Source organism: Ictidomys tridecemlineatus, chromosome 1 (genome assembly GCF_052094955.1).
Source record: "Ictidomys tridecemlineatus isolate mIctTri1 chromosome 1, mIctTri1.hap1, whole genome shotgun sequence".
NCBI classification, from domain to species: Eukaryota; Metazoa; Chordata; class Mammalia; order Rodentia; family Sciuridae; genus Ictidomys; species Ictidomys tridecemlineatus.
In genome coordinates, this window is record NC_135477.1 from 207923790 (window position 1) to 207941973 (window position 18184).

Consider the following 18184-nt stretch of genomic DNA (forward strand, 5'->3'; position numbering starts at 1 on the left):
GGAGAAGGAAGACAGCAGGAGATGGGCAGATCTCACCTGGGCTGGAACTACCCGGGTGGACGTGCTTCTCTGGCATGGGAACTCTGTGTTCATACACTGGCTCCGAGGCTCCTGCTAAGCATCTCTGGGAGTTCTGTCCCAAGGATCGGCCTGTGGACACTCCAGGCAGAGAGGCCCTTCTTTCCTTCGCCCCTGCTGAGGCTCACGGCAGGTGGTCCACGCAGCACCTTCCCTCTGAATTGCTGGCCACATTCTGCCGATGCCTGGGAGCTTGTGGCTTCGGGAATAATCCTGAACTCTTCCAGATGTACTGAAAGGACATGCCGGGCAGGAGAGCGGGAAGGAGGCGTAAGTGCTTATACAGACGGATGTCCACCTGCGCGTGTGGATGGGCACTGTTGCCTCCAGGCACAGCTGGTGAGGGAAGGAAGGGCAGATGCCCTAGTTACTGCTGGAGTTTCCATGCAGGGTGCTAGGGCTGCTGGTTAAGAGAGAGGAGAAGCCCCTCCACAGAATTGTTCTGAAATAAAAGACTCCTGTTATTAAGTATTAATTTTGCAGAATTGGGTAGGAGAAATCCAAGCCCTCTACATCCTTATCATTTCCCACCTATTTCAATGCACTATCCTCTCTCCTCTTTATCACCCAGGTTTTTTATTTTCTGGACTGATTTGAGGAGCAGGAGTCAGAGCCTGACCCCTCCTGCTCCTGCTTCTTGTTAAACCAATAGCACTGACTCCAGGGGTCCCTGCTCCCCAAACCCAGGCGCTTCCTGTCCTGGGTCCTTCCAGCAGGCTCATGAGCTGCTCCCCAAAAGCAGCGTCAGCCTTCAAGAAAGAGTTCCTGTCTGCCTGGGCCATGTGCTTCCTTCATCAGAGCACCCAGGACTCCTAAGCCAGGAGAGCATTTCAGAAGAAGCAGGGAGGAAAGAAAAGGAAGAAAAGAAGGGAGAAGACAGACAGGAAGGAAAGGAAATCCTCTTATTGAGAATAAAGGGGACACATGCTAGCAATGAAGAATTCATTTTTACCCCCAAGCTCAGGCACACAGAAATCACGTTACATAGGTCTAAGAGAGAATAGGGTGCTCTTGAAGGACTCACTCAGGGTGGGCACCTGTTCTTCCTTGTACATTTGTGATTCTGCACCCAGATATCCTTCAAAGAAACTCAGTGGTTTCCTGGAGCTCATTCTATTTTCCTCAGTGGATGAAAGCAGCTGGGAAAGCAGCCTGCCAGGCCAAAGGGGTATTTGAAAAACACAGACTCCAGGAGGCCCAGGTTGCAGAGAATTCTAAAACAATCCTTTGCTTATGATTTCCTAAGACGCCTTTGACTTGAGCAGCCTCAACATGACTTTGGTGAGTACATGTAGCTACAATGTGGAGGTGGATTGTCAGTTGTTCCTTAAGCAGTATCTTGTCTTTTCTCTCCCCCTCCAAACCTCTGCAACCCAAACACACATATTTCGCAGTTTAGTGAGAAATACAACCTGATTCATTATCCATGGCTGATGGGTCAATGTGGTTTTGCCTCCTCCTAGATGAGAACAGGAACAGCAAAGCAATAAAAATGTACCCAGAGTTCTCCACTCATCCTTCTTTGCTTAATTGCCCATTGTCTTCAAGGTAACATGCCAGCCCTCTGTGTGTTCATGGAGCATGACCAGGTGCGAGCAGCACCTCCCCACCTCAGAAGCACATGGCAGAGTGTTTGCTTCATGGTCATTTGTTGCATCAATGCATCTCATGAAACCACTCACGGTGGTCCCATGTTAGCACAAGGGAGACCATGGTCCAGGATTACTGAATTAAAACTCTAGTATGCCGCAAGAGTCATATTTTTGAGGCTGTTGGATGCTTTTCCAAGCATTTTCCTCAAAAGTAAGGAAATCAACAGATACAGGAATTACATTACTTATAAGAATGCCCATATCCCAAACTGCTCCTAGTTAAGAACCACGTAGTAGACTCACCACATTGCCCCGCCCACTCTGAATAACCTGTTGGGAAACCCTGAGATTCAGAGGAGCATTTGCCACAAATGTGCTACTTTGGCACTTGGCGCTTGGGAAGATGTGATACTAGCTCCCCCATTTTCCTGGCTTAATTTCTTCTTGTGCCAAATCCTTCTGAACCTCTGCATGGCTACACTGACTCCTGAAAGCATAGCTGGCCTGTATGGCTGACAGAGAAAGAAAAAGAAACAAAGTCAGATTTCCTTCTTTGAGCTTGAGTTCTAGGTCCAGTGACTGAGTGGTCTCCAGTAGGTTGCCCTAGGAGCAGTGTGTTTTCCTCAGGTGCCCACCAGCAATAATGCTGTCCAGTTTAAAGCAGCAGCCTTACTGAGGCTGAGGGACTAGTCCATGGGGCATCACATTACAAATGGCTTTGCTGTTAGGCTGCATAGTCTAAGAGGCTGATGCTCAAGCCTGTTAAGACGTCAACAGTGTTGGAAAACAGAGAAGGGGAGTCTTTTGCTCATCTTCCCTGACAATCTGGGCTGAGTATGGGTTGCTTTTTTTGTTTTTGTTTGTTTGTTTGTTTTTTGTTTTTTGTTTTATACAGATTACATCAAGACCAAACAGCTCTGAATCAGCCCGAATTTGATCCAAGCAGCAGCCTCTCAGTGCATGTCACAAAATAAGAGATATGTTTAGAACAAGCCCTTAAAACATATAGGGGAGAGAGGAGGCACATAATTAAGGAGAGAGTAGAGAACCCGGGAAACATCTTTACAAGCCTTCTAAGATGCTGGTATAAACCGAAGGTGAGCAGGTGAGTGGGAGCTCCCAGAGGAGTAGTGGCCATGCAGGGCCACTGCAGAGTGGACTGTGAGGGAGTGCTGGGAAAGACTTTGAAAACAGGCCTTTTCCTGCAGGCCACTGGTTAGGTGTATGGCGGTGGGCCTGGGGCCTTTGGTGGCCAGGGGATCTGACCAAGAGGAGCAAAAGGAGGAGGAGGAGGGGTAAAGACAGGGTAGAACCAGCTGGCATGTCTGTAGCTCCCTGCAGTGCCTGCTCCCACAAAGACCTTCTTTGAGAAGTGCCTATGCTTTCCCTCCCACATTCCATGGTGTGGGCTGGCCTCCTTGCCTGCGGGCAGACGGGCTTCTGGGAAGTAGGACTCCAGTGTAACCAGGTGGACCATGCAAACCTCTTTTCTGCCACAAAGGCAAGTGTGACCTTCTGGGAAGTAGGAAGTTTGTGTAAAGGATGCAGAGGAATGTCCCTGGTCTCTAAATGTAAGAAGATAAGGACATAATGTATTTGGGGGGTGGGCAAAGAAATGATAGCTTTGCCTATGGTTGTATTTCTGCAGAATTTATGGAGTGTTCTTGAAAAGTACAACACACCCACAGAAGCCTAACCAATTTCAGTATAACTGAGCAATTGCAAAGCAACACATTTTGAAAAATTATAAAATGAAGAACATGCTCAGATGCTCCAGATGGTTTGAGAACAATAAGTTGTACCTCAACCCTCCAACACCCCTTGCTCCAAACTCGTAGGTTCTAAGAAAGCCTCGTGTTTTCTGTAAGTTAAATAAGATATTTCACATGAAGAAACATCCATGTTCAGCAAATGCTGATTCCATTTCACTTGTTCAGAGTCTTAAGAACGCATTGCGATGTTTGGTTTAAATGCCAGGTTTTGAGTCCTATCAGAGCAGAAAACATTCTTATTGTTGACTATTCATATAAGGATCTGGGTGTTCTGTTATGGAGGACTCATTGAAAGGTACATTAAAATAAGTTTTGTTGAGTAAATATATTATTCTACCCATGCAAATACATCATAATGTGTATCAGAATGTAACAGGAATATAAAATAACAGTCCATTAACTCTTAAAAACCTATATAGGTGCATAACTAAAAGAAATTTATTGCCTTAGGTGAATGTTGGTGTGAAACAGAAAGAAAACTGCCACAAAATATTGGTAAATATATTAGTTTCCCTTATTTGCAGAATCATAAAAGCAAATGACAGCACTGCAGTCCAGAAGAACACTGGAGACCAATAGACAAGTCTCAGTGTGGAATAAGAGGAAATGAGAACGGATGTCTTTAGTTGCAAGCAAATAGAAAAAAAAAAAGACAAAAAGAAAAACAAGCAATAAGAAGTCAGGTTCCATCAACACAAGCTGCCACAGTGCATGCTGACAAGCCAGTTACTATGTCCATCAGTGCAAAGCCCACAGTAAGTGACAGTTGTTGATAACCAACTATCAGTCTATGCATGCAGTGGAAGCTAATATTTGCTTGGCTCTGAGTATAGGAATAAGCAACAAAGCAGGAAAAGAGTAACAGAAGCTGGCCTGTCCTCTCCCCGGGGATGGGAATTAAGTAGTCCAGCCTCTTGCATTCAGCATTATCAGGCTAGCTGGGGTAGTAACTGTGACACAGGACCCAGGAAAAGGAAGTGGGAGAGGTCAGGTCAGGATGCCTGGCCCCAGAGGCTGCTGCTTGTCCTCCTGGGAGGATCGGCCCCTGCAGGGGCTGGCTGAGCAGTGCTGGGCTTGTTCTGTCTCTGCCCATGCATGGTCTTGGGATTTCAGCGCCCACCCAGGCTTGGTATGAGGAGCAAAAATCACTGTGAGGCCAACCTTGATCACCTGAGGACCAATATTTCATCTGCCCATTCTTCACTTGCTATTTCATTTGTTGATTCAAAAAAAAATGATCCAAACAAACTATTTTTATTATAAAATAGTATGCATTTTGGGGAAAAAATAAATCTTAAAAAGTAACCTAAAAGGATACTACTTAAAGATAGCAGACTTACAACTTACATTTTTGTGTATCACACCTCATTCTCTAGAAACAGACAGACAGACACATACATACACACACACACACACACACACACACACACACACATGTCCTACTTTCAGACCAGCCAGCTCAGGTTTCAGCCAAGGAGTCCATTTGCCTCAGTACCCCCTGCAGTCTGCTCCCTGGGCCCACCCTCGGCATCCCACTGCTTGCTCCCAGCCCAACCAGTGAAGGCTATGTGCCCTGTGCCTGTGGTGTGAGGCTCTGGAAGTTCTTGGAGCACCCATAGCCTGCTGGGTCATTGTGGATATGCATGGGCACCTGCTCCAGGCAGGGGTGGCACATGTGTGGTTGTGCTCAGATTATCTGCCTTTAACATCTCATTGGGTGTCCCCTAGAGAGTTGGCCCTGGTGCTTGAACTGCAGAGGCTACGGGTTTGTGTTTATGTTCTGAAGGTGAAGACGGACTTACGTGATTATCACTCTCAAGCACAAAGGGAAAACACATGAACAATGCAGAGTAGTTACTGTGGGACTACTTCCCGGCAGCTGCTAGCTGTGGAACCATCCATTTTAGAAGATTCACGCTATCTGGGTATGCACAGTGATAATCATGGCATTGGGGGCTCATGTGTTTTTTCCCATGGAAGGTAACTAAATAATATCCAGTGACTTCAGCATGCATAACTTATGACATGTTTCAAGGCATATTCCACAGGGGCACTGGAGAAAGAGGTGACTTGCATGTGAATAGCAGGGTGCCGCACTATTGCTTTCCACAGTTTTGAGAACACAGCCTAGTGCAAAGCCTGCGGTAGATGCCCTGCGCATGCTTGTGTGCTTGTGATGTCTCCAGCTCGGCTGGAGAGCCTGTGCAAACTGCAGAAAAGCTCATCTGGGAGACATCACGTTACTGCCATCACTATAGGTGAGTTCAGAGAGGATTTGCACCAGCAGAGAGCAGGAAGACACTCCTAGACATCCATTTGCTCCCCTGTTTAGCACTGACAGAGGGACATATGAAAATAGTTGAGGAGTATGCATTCTGAGGAGGAGGGGACGAGAGGAGAGATGAGCATTTGTCGCCTGGCAGTGAAAACCTCGTGTAATCGGCCCTCATGTGTCACTGCGGTTTCTCCTCCAGACAGAGGCTGAAGAAGCCAGGTGCTGATGAACTCACCCTCACCCACACAGGTGCCCTGAGCACAGGACTCTGGGCATAAGGCCAAGGTCAAGACTCAAGCAGCATCCTGGTCCCTGGCCTACCCGTGCCATCTTCCCTCTCTGTCTTCACGTTCTCTCTCTTCTTTGTGCACATGAATCTGGGACCACATCCCCTCTTCTTATAAGGGCACTTGTCATATTGGACAAGGCACTGCCCTGAAGACCTGGTACCTTGTGGTCCAGAGAGCAGGTGAGCTCCCTGGAGAAGGCCAAGGACAGGTGGCACGGGTCTGAAAGTCCACTCAGGAACTCTGCAGAGCTCAGAGCCTCCTAGAACCACACAATATCCACAACCACATGATGCCTGGCAGGAGTGGGGGACAGTGGGAGCCACTCCAGCAGATGACCCTGTGAGCGCTCACTCTATGGGACCGCATCCTGCATGCCCTAAGTCCATCCTGCTGCATGTTCACAGAGCACAGGATGCAGGCACCACTTCTCACTCTGAGGATTTTTAATTGGCAGGACATGGGCTGAGCACTGATGAGGAGAGCCTGGTTATATTGTCCTCCTCAGAGAGCGAAGGGCTAGCTTCTGCCCCCGAGCAGATCAGAAAGCCGATCTGTGAAACTTTTTCATGGGCAGGTGGCATCAAACCCACGGTTCTCTTGGTATCAAGTAAATGACTCACTCATCCAGCAAAGGCACCAACAGAAACAGACTCAGCAATTCCTGCTCCTTGCCTTATGAAAATGAGAGAAATAGAAAGAAACAACACAGAATAGAAAGTCTGCCCTGAACAAATACAGCAATTTCAATGTGTCTTTATTAGAAGAGAAAATATGACTATAGAAATTGATAAAAACATTAAACAGGAAAAACGTCAGAGTCAGTGCTACTAATCTTCCTAGAGACTTCAGAACAGGAGACAGAAGGCTAGGGGATCCTCCTTCTGCAGAAGCCCCTTTGTGTCTTCCCCTCTGTGAGGTGAGATGCCCCCAGAGAAGCTTCAAGGCCACAACTTCAAAGGCCTTGAATATCCTCAGGGATGAGAATGGTGAGTCTGCAGCTACCAGAGGTACAGGCCTGGTGTGGCAGGAGTTTGGGTGGAGCTGGACTCCTGCAGGAGGCCTGGCCTCCCTCAGCATCTGCATGGGAACACACATCACTGCCACTCAGGGAAAGCTCACTGTCACGTTCTGTCCTAACAGCATTCAGGACAAGGTCAGGAGCCCTGCCTGCCCCTCACAGATCCCTGTGATATTCCTACCCACACTTGCTTCTCTGTGTGATTTAATGGGTGTTTGCACGTTTGGTCAGTGTCTGTCTTCTTGCCGTGAACGTAAGCACTGTGACTGCAGGGACCAGGTTTGCTTTTGGTTCCTTTTGCACACATGGAGCATTGTGGTATATTGCTGAGCAAAGTCGGGGAGGCCACAGCTCCTTTAACTGCACAGTTCAGGAGATACCTGAGCTGGAACAAGGTAGGAATGACCCAATAAATGTTTGATGCCTTAATGAAAAAATAAATATGAAGCCTCAGTGTAAATTCAAACTCCAAATGCACCGCAGTGGTTTAACACTCAATGTACAGCTGTGACCCCGAACACAGAACCAAAGACAGAGGCTCCCCAGCCTGGGCTTAATAAGCCAGGCTCTCCCATGGAGGAGGCTGGAACTTTCTATTTAATAATGGTTTCAGATCACTTTGTCGACCAGGTGAGCTGGGAAAAACTTATTTAGATAACAACTTGTGCCAAGGTAAGATGCTTGCCAAATTAATTTCCCCAGCCTTAATTGAAGATAAAAACTAATCAGCCATCTCCTTCAGGAGCATTAACCTTTCATCAAAAAATAATCTTCTTGTTCTCTCTGCTTCTATTTAATTCTCCCATAAGGATTATAAGCAAACAAGAATAAATAGCTGAAAGGCACAGCTATTTACCACTTATCCCTCATACAGGGCTGCAGGTAGTTTGGAAGAGGTGAAGAAGAGAAGAAAATCCTGGCCAGCATGAGCCCTCTCTGCTCTGAGAGGCTGCAGAAGGGCAGATGTGACTGGACTGGTTCTGCCCATGTCTCCAGGGCTGCATTTATAAAGCACCATGTGCACAGACCTAATCAACTCCAGCTGCATCTTCCCTCACTGATGGAGATGGAGTACACTCAGGAGACTTCCTTGTGATGGATGGTGGGGTTCTGGTGGGAAATAAAGTGGACTTTCTTAAATCTTTTAAGAGAAAAGCAGATTTCTCCATCTCCTCTCTTTTTGGACTGAGGGTGACCTCAAACCATTAAAAAAAATGAGTAACTCAACTATGTAATTGTTAATGGGACCTGAGGACAGCAGCTACATGGACACACCGAGCTCGTAAAGGGAAGTAGAGCCATGCCAAGCCTCAGCTCCAAAGGAAGGACCATCCCGGACACCCTGCCCCTCTGCTCTAATGCTCTGATGTCTTGCAAACAACTCTCAATTCCTCTCCAAACCCACCTGGGTGCTGGAGGGCAGAGGACCCCACACACAGTGCTGACCCACACTGCCACCCTTCCTGGGCACAGAGAGGGACAGAAAAAGAGGACGGGACATTTGAAATGTTTCCAGGGGAGAATATCCAGGGTGTAACTGGAAGATCACTCCTTTGCTATAGAGAAAGTGTGGGGCACTGTAAGTTCTTCCCAGATTGTCTACAAGGAGCAAGCAGAGGTGCCTGACTGAAGAGTGATGCTCGTGTCAAGGAAGAGCGGAGAACCAGTTCCTGCTCTGCAGCACGGAAGCAAGAGCTGCCTGGCGAGAGGCACCTTGCAGAGGGAGGGAGACTCAGGGCAGCCTTCCTGGACTGGTTTCCCAGTTCAAAGCCAGATGAAGGGGGTCTCCACAGAGGCCTGCAGGGGCAGAATGGGCCAGGAGGGGGCCTGCTGTCATCACTTCTCTGGGTGTTGACATAACTCTGGAAAAAGCAGTGACACCCCTGGATCCTAGCGGGAAAGTACTTATGAGCATCTGATGCTCTTGCAGGGGCTTTGCTGGTCTCACTGGTTCCTGAGGTCCACCCAGGGCGTGAGCACTGGAACTGTGTCAATGCACAAGGAAGGGACATAGGCTTATCCTGCACCTGTCTTTAGTAAGGTTAGTGCTTTGTGAGGGTGGAGGAGGTTAAGAGCAGAAATCAAGTGGAAGCACAGAAGGAAGCAAGGTGAAATCACACGTCTCGGTTGTCTGCGTTGTGGACCGAGATGTCACCTTATGCACAGAGGGGACTGCGTCCTAGATCTGGTTGGCTGGAGAAGTATCCATCATATCTAAGGCTCCATTATGGCTGAGCTGTTGCCTGTGGTGAGGCTTCATTCTGCCTGCTCTTACACACAGGGCCTCCTGATGGTGTGTGTGCAGCCCAGTGTCTGAATGCAAAAGCTCCTTTCAGTCCCCCTGGAAGAAGACACTAAGCATAGAGGGGTCAGAAGTCCAGTACCAGGCTGCTGTGTCCTGGTCCCTCTGCTGGTGGATTCAGGAAATAGCTGCCTCTGAAAATCAACCTCAGCCAAGACACAACCCAGGCTACAAGCAAAAGCACCTCAAAGCAGAGGTTCTAAAATCTTGTTTTGAAGCATCTAAAGGTGTCCCTGATTAAAGGAATGTTATTAAAAATTTAAACTCTTATTAGCTACCACTAGGATCACTTAAAATGTCAGGGATGCATGGACAGGATTCTGTAAAATTGTAGGTTAAGGCCAATCCAAATGTCTGGAAATCATGTGCGAGGTGATCTACTTTGCTACAATGACCTAATTTGCATATCTAAAAAACCCTCCATGGCACATCTGAGGTGCTTCTTGGTCAAAAAAACGACAGATTCCTTGTGAGCTGCAGAAATAGTCATGGGACCAAGTGACACTTCATTGATTGGCCAACGGAGCAGCAGAAGATTCGTTCCCTCTCCTCTTTATCCTCATCAGGGTCTTCACCCTTATTGTGATTCTGATTTTTTCTCTCTGTTCCATCTCCCAAGTTATTATGTCAACAAAACGCGGACTTCACTCAGGACGCATTTGCCTTCAATCCAGGAAGATGGAGCCAGAGAGCATTGTCACAGTGTGGGCATTAGAGAATCAACTTGGGGATGGTTTAGGAATCCTGGGACTCCTCAGGAACTCCAGAATGCAGAGTATCAGAGATGTGAAGTGGCTTCTTAAACTCTTGCTTGGACCCTGGATGCCAAAGCTCCAGCGGCCTCCCCAGATTCATGAGCCAGGATGGCACCACCATTCTCCACAGGCTGCATGCACTGCTGGGAAGCATTGGCAAAGAGGGACAGAATGGCCATGGCTGTGTCAGACCAGCTGGAATACAGTCCCTAGGATGAGCACATCACTGAATAGAAATGGGGCCATGTGAGCCATAAAAGAGCAGCGCCTTTGGGGAAGACCAATCCTCCTCAGAAATTAGTGCAGCCAAGGGAATGGTTTCTGAACAAGTTTCACCTCACACACAACAATCCCCTTTGCCTCTCTACTCCTAACCTCCAATATTTGGATTGCAGTTCCAGTTTTTAAGAGACTTTGTCAATAATTTTAAAAAAAAGGAAGAAAAATTTTCAAACACAGAAGTTTAAAGGAAACTGTAACAACCCAACCTATATGCACTGGCCCCATTCAATGAAGATTCACACTTTGCCATATTTACTAATATTACTTATGTTGGAACTATTTCAAGGAAAATTACAAACACCACAAATGCCTACCTGGTCACACCTCTCCAAATAAATAAGGGCTCTCCTGCACAGGTAAATTCTATTAGACTCTGAACAAATTAAGAAATATCTCATTTTGTTCAGGCCATGCTCAGATTTCTAAAACTGTGCCCCCACCCTTGCAGAGCAGGATCCAGTGAACATCACAAGACCGCACCTCTTCTCAGTCAGCCTCCTGCTGCTAATCCATGCCCCTGGGCTGCTGCCGACCCCTTACCCTTCAAACCGTACATGGTTATCCTTACAAAATTTGTACTCCATACTTTTTCCATTTTTGGTCGAAGACCTTCCATGATTTCTTTATTGCTAAAAGCGGGGTCACAAATGGCTCACCTTATCTGCCATTCAAGGTCACAGCTTCAGTCTGAACACAAACCCTATCTTGGAATTGCCCAGGGCTTCCCCACCCACATGTCTCTATGCCAGTTTTCTCTCTAGAATCTTCATCACCTCTTTCCATCAGCTTCCCATGCACCCTTCAAGGAAGACCTGGACTACAATATCTAATATTCGATTATTTCTGATGGAAAAATTCCCACTTTTTTGGGGGGAGGACATGTACTGGGATTGAACCCAGGGGCACTCAACCACTGAGCCACATCCCCAGACCTATTTTGTATTTTAATTAGAATTGCTTAGTTTCTCACCATTGCTGAAGCTGGAGTTGAACTGCTGATCCTCCTGCCTAAGCCTCCTGAGCAGCTGGGATTACAGGTATGCAAATTCCCCACTTTTTATTTTCATGTAACAGCACTTGTTCCCTTAAATATTTGAACTGAAGGTGTTTTTACCTGCCTTCCAATGACATTGCATGAATGCAGGGCCTCCATCTGAATTACTTTCACATCCCTGTGCCCAGCAGTTTGCCATAGTGAGTTGAAAAACCATAGTTACTCAGTAATGGTTAAATGCACGCTTACTCTATCTACTAGAACAAACTCAAGGTGGCCTTTACTGAGTACAGGAATGTACATGTGGCTGTTTATTCAAAAGACACAAGATCTAATTCAAATTAGTGTAGTCATGAAAGGAATCTGTCTGTGCAATGGTCTCTGAGCAGTTCTGGACTCAGGCAAGGGTGGGATTAGATGCACACAGTTACCCCCCAGGGGCCTGGTCTCCTGTGCTGACTTTGTCATCCCGCTCCACAGGGAAGCAAGGTGCTAGCTGGGAGGGCTGGATGCTGTAGGGTCAAATCCTCTTAGAAATATGCTGTCCTCCCCACAAGAGCAGCAAAAGGTCTCTGGAGCTATCATTTCCTCATTGGGAGAAACCTGTCTTAAAAGTTCTGTGCCCTTGGGGATAAGATGCTTTAACTGCCACATGTCTATTTCCAGCAAAGATGAGGGCATTGGATGAAGGAAAATGTAATGAGTGTTATGTTGTTATCGTGGTTGTTACTGCAGGATACAGAAAAGAGTATCTATTGAAATAATGAATGTAAAAACATTAAATCTAGAACAACAGAATAGGCATGGGTGCAGACGGCCCATCTGAGGGGCTAATTATGGCTTAGAACCAGAACAACAATTAGCAGTGCTTATTATTATTTTCTTATTGGTGTATTATAGTTTTGCCAAACATTGAGGTGCATATGGCAATATTCCTGCATGCACAGAATATGAGTTGCCCCACTGAGTCCCCAGACCTTCCCCTTCTCCCCCCCTCCTCTCTCCCCTATACCCTTTTCTCTAGTCTCCTGGTATATTTTTTATTTACTTATAGTTTTATAAATCAGTGCATTATGGATACATCTAAATGTGAGATTCACTGTGGCAGATTCATATATGTACATCCACCACTCCTGCATTTACCTGTCCTGCCTCCCACCCCCTCCATGCCCTCCCTCTGCTCCATTGATCTCCCTTCTGTTTTCGTGCCGCCCCCCACTCTCTCTCTGCCTCTTTGCCTTAGCCTCTGCAAATGACAGGAACATTCAACCCATGGCCTTCAGAGTCTGTCTTCCTTCACTCACATGATGTTCTCTAGTTCCATTCATTTACCAGCAAGTGCTGTGATTCTACTCTTCTCTATGGCTGAGTCAATCTTTGCTGCGCTCATCTACCACACTTCTTTATCCACTTGTCTGCTGATCGGCTCTGGGGCAGCTTCCATAGCTAGTGTGTTGTGACTCTGTCTCAGCAGCTCTCACCATGCCACGACCACTCCATCTTCTTCACCCACAGCAGACATCACGAGTCAACCTCAGCACTTTTTGTCTAACCCCAGATGCACCTTCAGAAGCATCTCAACTCAGCTCTGGGAAGTAACATCATCCTTTTGGACTCCAGCTGAGGTGTAATTGACATCCCCTGTGGAAAAGGTTTGAACTTCAGGGTTGTCATGAGTCCAAATGCCAACTCCACCTACATCTTATTATCCAGGTGCAACTCAGACAAATGACTCTTTCAAGTTCAAGGGAAAATAAAGTATATCTCTGAAGAACAAGTGAATATAGATAGCCAAGTTCATGACCCATAGAAATAACTACAGCCACTTTCCCTTAGTCCCAAAGAAGCCCTCTTCTGTGCTGAACAGACCTCTGGGGTCCTATCTTTTAGCAACTGAAGACAAAGAAACCCCTGCCAGCAATCAGGTGGCTCTAACTCTCCCTGTGCAAACAAAGACTGAGGGCTTCAGCTCATCTGAGTCACCCTGTGTCAACTGCCATTGGACTAATGACACACTTGGGAAAGCCAGTGGGGTCCACAATACTGAAGACTTGCTCAGACCCTGATTGGACAATGCTGGCCAATTCAGTACAAAACATCCATGAGATTTCCCTGGAAACATAAACAGTGCAGTTTGTGTCCCTGGGATTCTGCTTTTAGATGAGATGGCACCCTGCATGGCGCTGCCCAGCCAGTGGACCAGCCCTGCACCTGGGGACACATAGAAGGAATTAGTAACCCCTTGGTGAGTTTCTCGATTAATACTCATCTGTGCTTCCTCCCCACCCCCTCTGAAGACATGAAATCTATCAAAGGTAAGTGATTGCTGCAGCCTGAGCTGGGCATTTATTTCTTATACAGTCAAAGTTTGGAGGAAGCATTTCAATTCTAAGACTGGCCAGGCTTATTCGCTTGGAAGGTGCCCTTGCCTCTGAGTTTAATGAAGCCTGCACTGGCCCTTGATAGGAGAACTCAGCATTTAAGGCAAGTGTGAACCAGCATTTGACACACCCAAGGTGTAGATGAGATGTGTTTCTGACTGTCACCTGTTTTGTCAGGCTCTCTCCCATGTGCCGAGGAGGCGATGTTGTGAAAGATGTAGTTCTGATGGACTTTGCTATCAAGTGGAGGAGGTAGGTATCAAACAGCTCTTCCAACTCGGTCTCTTAATTACATTTGAGACAATCCTCATCATACAGAGTGCCTGGCTCTGCCGAAACACAACCAGGAAACCCATTTTATTTTTAAATTTATTTTTTAAAACAAAATAGTTGTGGATTTTTAGTATAATAATAGGGGAAAGCTGCAACCAGGGGGACATTATGTGATAAAAGAGCAGAAATCCCACATGACAGCCATTTCAGTCCATGATGCTGAGGTGGCCTGCTGTGCCACTCAGCTGTGCTGCACTATCATGAAGGCAAAAGCTGTGCAGCTCCAGGCCCCGCAGCCCTGCAGGTCCCCATTCTAAGCAGGATGAGGCATTGCAGCAGGAAAGGCACTTTCTGTCCCAGTGTTCTCTCAGGGAGCACACCCTGCCCAGAAGACCCACATCTGTCCATTTGGTCTGTGAAAAGCACTGGGGAACTGTCATCATGAAAAAGTCAGGTAGCCCCCACAGCACTGTTCATTGAGATCCCCAAACCTGCTGCTGCTCCTCACCACTACCACTGCAATAATTGCTTTTAAAAATCAAGCTGTGTTAGAAAGAATTGCAGAATTTCCATGTGGGTTTCCTCCTATACTAAATTGTTCAAGATTTGTAGGAGGTCATGTATAACTCAGCAGAAATGAGTCTTAAATGCCAAGCAGAAGGACTGAAATGCACTTGACAGAATGAGGTTGTTGCTAGACATGACCACATGGCGGCACTGCTGAGAGCGGTCCTGGACCCATCTCTGGGTGCACTGTGAACTGTGTAGAAACCCGTGAGAGGGGACCTGTCTACCCCTCTGCCTATCCATCCTCTCTCTCCTCTGGCTTCCATTTCTCTGAAGAACCTTGGCTGACACATGGGGACATGTCTTGGCTCGGGTGGTGCCTATGGCAGGTCTGTGTCCATTCTCCTTGGCTCCAGGGGCAGTACATTTAGCAGCAGCACCACAGTCCTCTATCAAAGGCTTCCATGTTAAGACTCAGGGTCTTCCTCAGGGCCAGCTGCATTGGTGCCTTTTTAGCGCCAGTCCCTCACAGCACTTGGAGCATCTTCCCTCCATGGATATTCTCCAAGTCCTTTCCTACTGCCCTCTTGGGATGCTCTGAGCTGCCCAGTATCAAGTCAGTGAATCCCCATTCTCTGGAGGCCCTTTCTGTTACTTGCAAGTCAGAAACATGGATGAATCAGATAATGTTTCCAAGAACTCAGGACTTCTTCCCTAGACGTGTGTCCACTGTTCTGAGCCCATACAGAGTCTGATAGGACCTGGCCCTATTGGTTGGGCCTTGGCTACCACCACACCTTTATGCACTCAAATTATCACCTAGAGCCCATCAGCAAGAAAATGTAGTGCAGGTACTGGTTTCAGAGATGAAACAGAAAGAGAATAGAGGGGAGGGGAGCAGAATGGGATGGGAAAATAGAACCACAAAGCCTGGTTTGGGCCATGCCACACACAGGTCATGTGACAACCTCATGGACCTCACTTCCTCTATGCACAGACGCAGCCTGTGGGTTCAACCCAGAATGTCATCGTTTTTTGCCAACAGAGTTTCACCATAACAGATGCATGAGCTGTATGTATGGGAATACATGTGGGCGTGTTGTCTATACCACTTTAGCAGGGCCACTTGTAGTGCCCGAGCTATGACACAGACTGTGTGACCTGAGTGGAACAAAATACTGATTGTTGTCTCTTTACAGTGCCACGTGGCATCTTCTCGCTGCCCACAGGCTACTGGGCTGATTCTGGGGACCATCCCCCAGGATGTGCAAACAACTCCCCACCTTTGTCCCTGGTTCTTCACTCTACCTGGGAAGAGCTTGCTTTGTTCCCTTGTCCAATGACATTTCCTTTTTGTCAGGCTTGGGCCCCTTCTCCATGGTGTCTGCAGCACCATGCCCTGGTCTCTCTTAGCTACCATAATTTTTGAGTAACTATTATGAAAACACCCAGCAAAAGACCTGTTATTATCCTGTTCTTATATGGATTCCTGACAAAATGCTGGTCCCATAGACAGACTCTGGCTGCACAGAGCCACTGAAAAACTTGACAATAGCAGTAACCAAAGAAAAGCTTAAACTGCCCATGTTTTCCAGTTGATTTGCTTACAGTTTTCTGAATCTTATTTTAAAAAAATCCTATGGTCTTATATGTGAGGAATTAAAATTAATGATATTGACAGATATATAGCAGAATATAATTTGTGGTTTTTTTTAACAAAATCTTTACAAGGTACACCCATAGATTTCTTTGGGAACTCATGAATTCTGATGGTTACAATCACATTTTATTTCTCACATGGTGTCTGTTTGTCTGTCTGTTCCTCCAGTGATGCAATTATCTTGGGCTGATTAGCCTAAATCAAAATGAAAACATTAAAGATATAAACAAAAATTCTTTGGGCAAGTCACTATTAATATGAACCTAGGTATTGTCCATGTTCATTAGATTCTCCTCATTTTGATGATCTTATGGGAAGGAGTCAGGTTAATGAGGGAGAGTGAAGAGAAGGCAAGGAAATAGAATTCATGGAAGTATTTGCAGAACATATGTGACCATCCTGAAGGCCCTGAGCCAAACAGCTGGAGGGCCAGCAGAATTCCTGGCTGCATTTGATAAGCAAGAGAGGGATGTGGTCACACCCTTCAGATGACAATCTCCAGCTCCCCCTGTTCATTCATGAGGCTGAATGCCATTGAGAAGCCCCACACAAGCTAATGCCATCTTTCCCAATCCCTGTAAACATACCGGGCTCACCTGTGCTCAGTTTTGCGTTGTAGAGACTAAAGATAGAGAAATCTTTCTCCAGATAGCAATTGCTGTCTGGTCTGAGATCTCTCTGCATGGATGAAATTGTTTTATAATCTCTCATTAAGCAGGAGTAAAATAAAAACTCACAATTAGGAATAATTTTAATTATAAACTGTCCTCCCAGAGGGGATCTAAATTACAGTTTAAACATAGACAATCAAATCAAACCCAGATGAATACCAAGGTGCAAAGAGAAGATTGAAACAAAGGTTCTTATGCAGAGGGTGACTTGCAGATAATTAGAGGCAAAGTTGGAACTTTAACTACTTGGCTTTGCTCCTGGGAATCGTACATTTATATTTAAAATATGACTAATTTTTTAGAGAACCAATAAATTGTATTAATGGGAAAATATTATAATAATGCATTATACTTAGATATCAAATTGTAAAATGTAGATTTATGCCAATAGAAAGATTCTGTGATAGCAGAATTTACACTCAGGAATGAATCTTCCACACTTACTATCGAAAACCTCACCACCTTTACAGAACTTCATTAATTTTAACTTTATAAAATAGACAAAATTACAAGGCTTTAAAAAGAAGTCGGCAAAGGACTCCAACATTTGCATATAGATAGAAAAGAAAAATCCAAATTACTCGTGAGAAATAATGATTTTCAAATAATTTTCAGTAAATTGGCATTCAAAAATGCCTTTTTCAAGTTTTTTTGCAATGTAGATTGATTTTTAACTTTACATGTAAACAATAAAAATGTTTTATTAAAGAAATAGCTACATCATACAGTTGAACCCCATGATGGTAGGTGGTTTAGTGATTGTTGTCTAAATCAAGGCAAATGTCTACAAAGTAACTATTTTTTCTCCTTTTATTTCACTACTTTTGATACAAATGCATAGATTTATCTTTTCATCCCCATTAACACGTAAATGTGCAATTAAAGTTTCTAATGTCCTACATGGCGGTCTTCCTGGCATCTTAGCTCAGATGCTGAACTAATAATAAGCTTCACAGTTTATATACAGCATAGACTTGTTTCTGCAGTTCTGGAGACTGGAAGTTCATGTCCAGGACCCAGCAGATTCAGTGTCGGGAGGTTCTGCCATTTGCATTGCAGTTGGAGCCTTCTGGCTGTCTCAGTGTGATGGAGGGGAAGGAGTCCAGGCCCTTGGCCCTTTAAGAGGGCACCAATGCCATCACAAGGGCTCCTCACTCATGACCCTGTCTCCTCCCAAGGACTCGCCCCAATGTCATTGCACTGGGTGCTAGGTTTTAACAGGTGAGTCTTGGGGGCTCAGCAGCTGAGCAGGGCACAGGAGATTCTCTGTGCTATTTTAGAGGCTCTTGGGAGTCCAGGTCATACTCGATGTCTAATATTGAAATGTCTTTGAA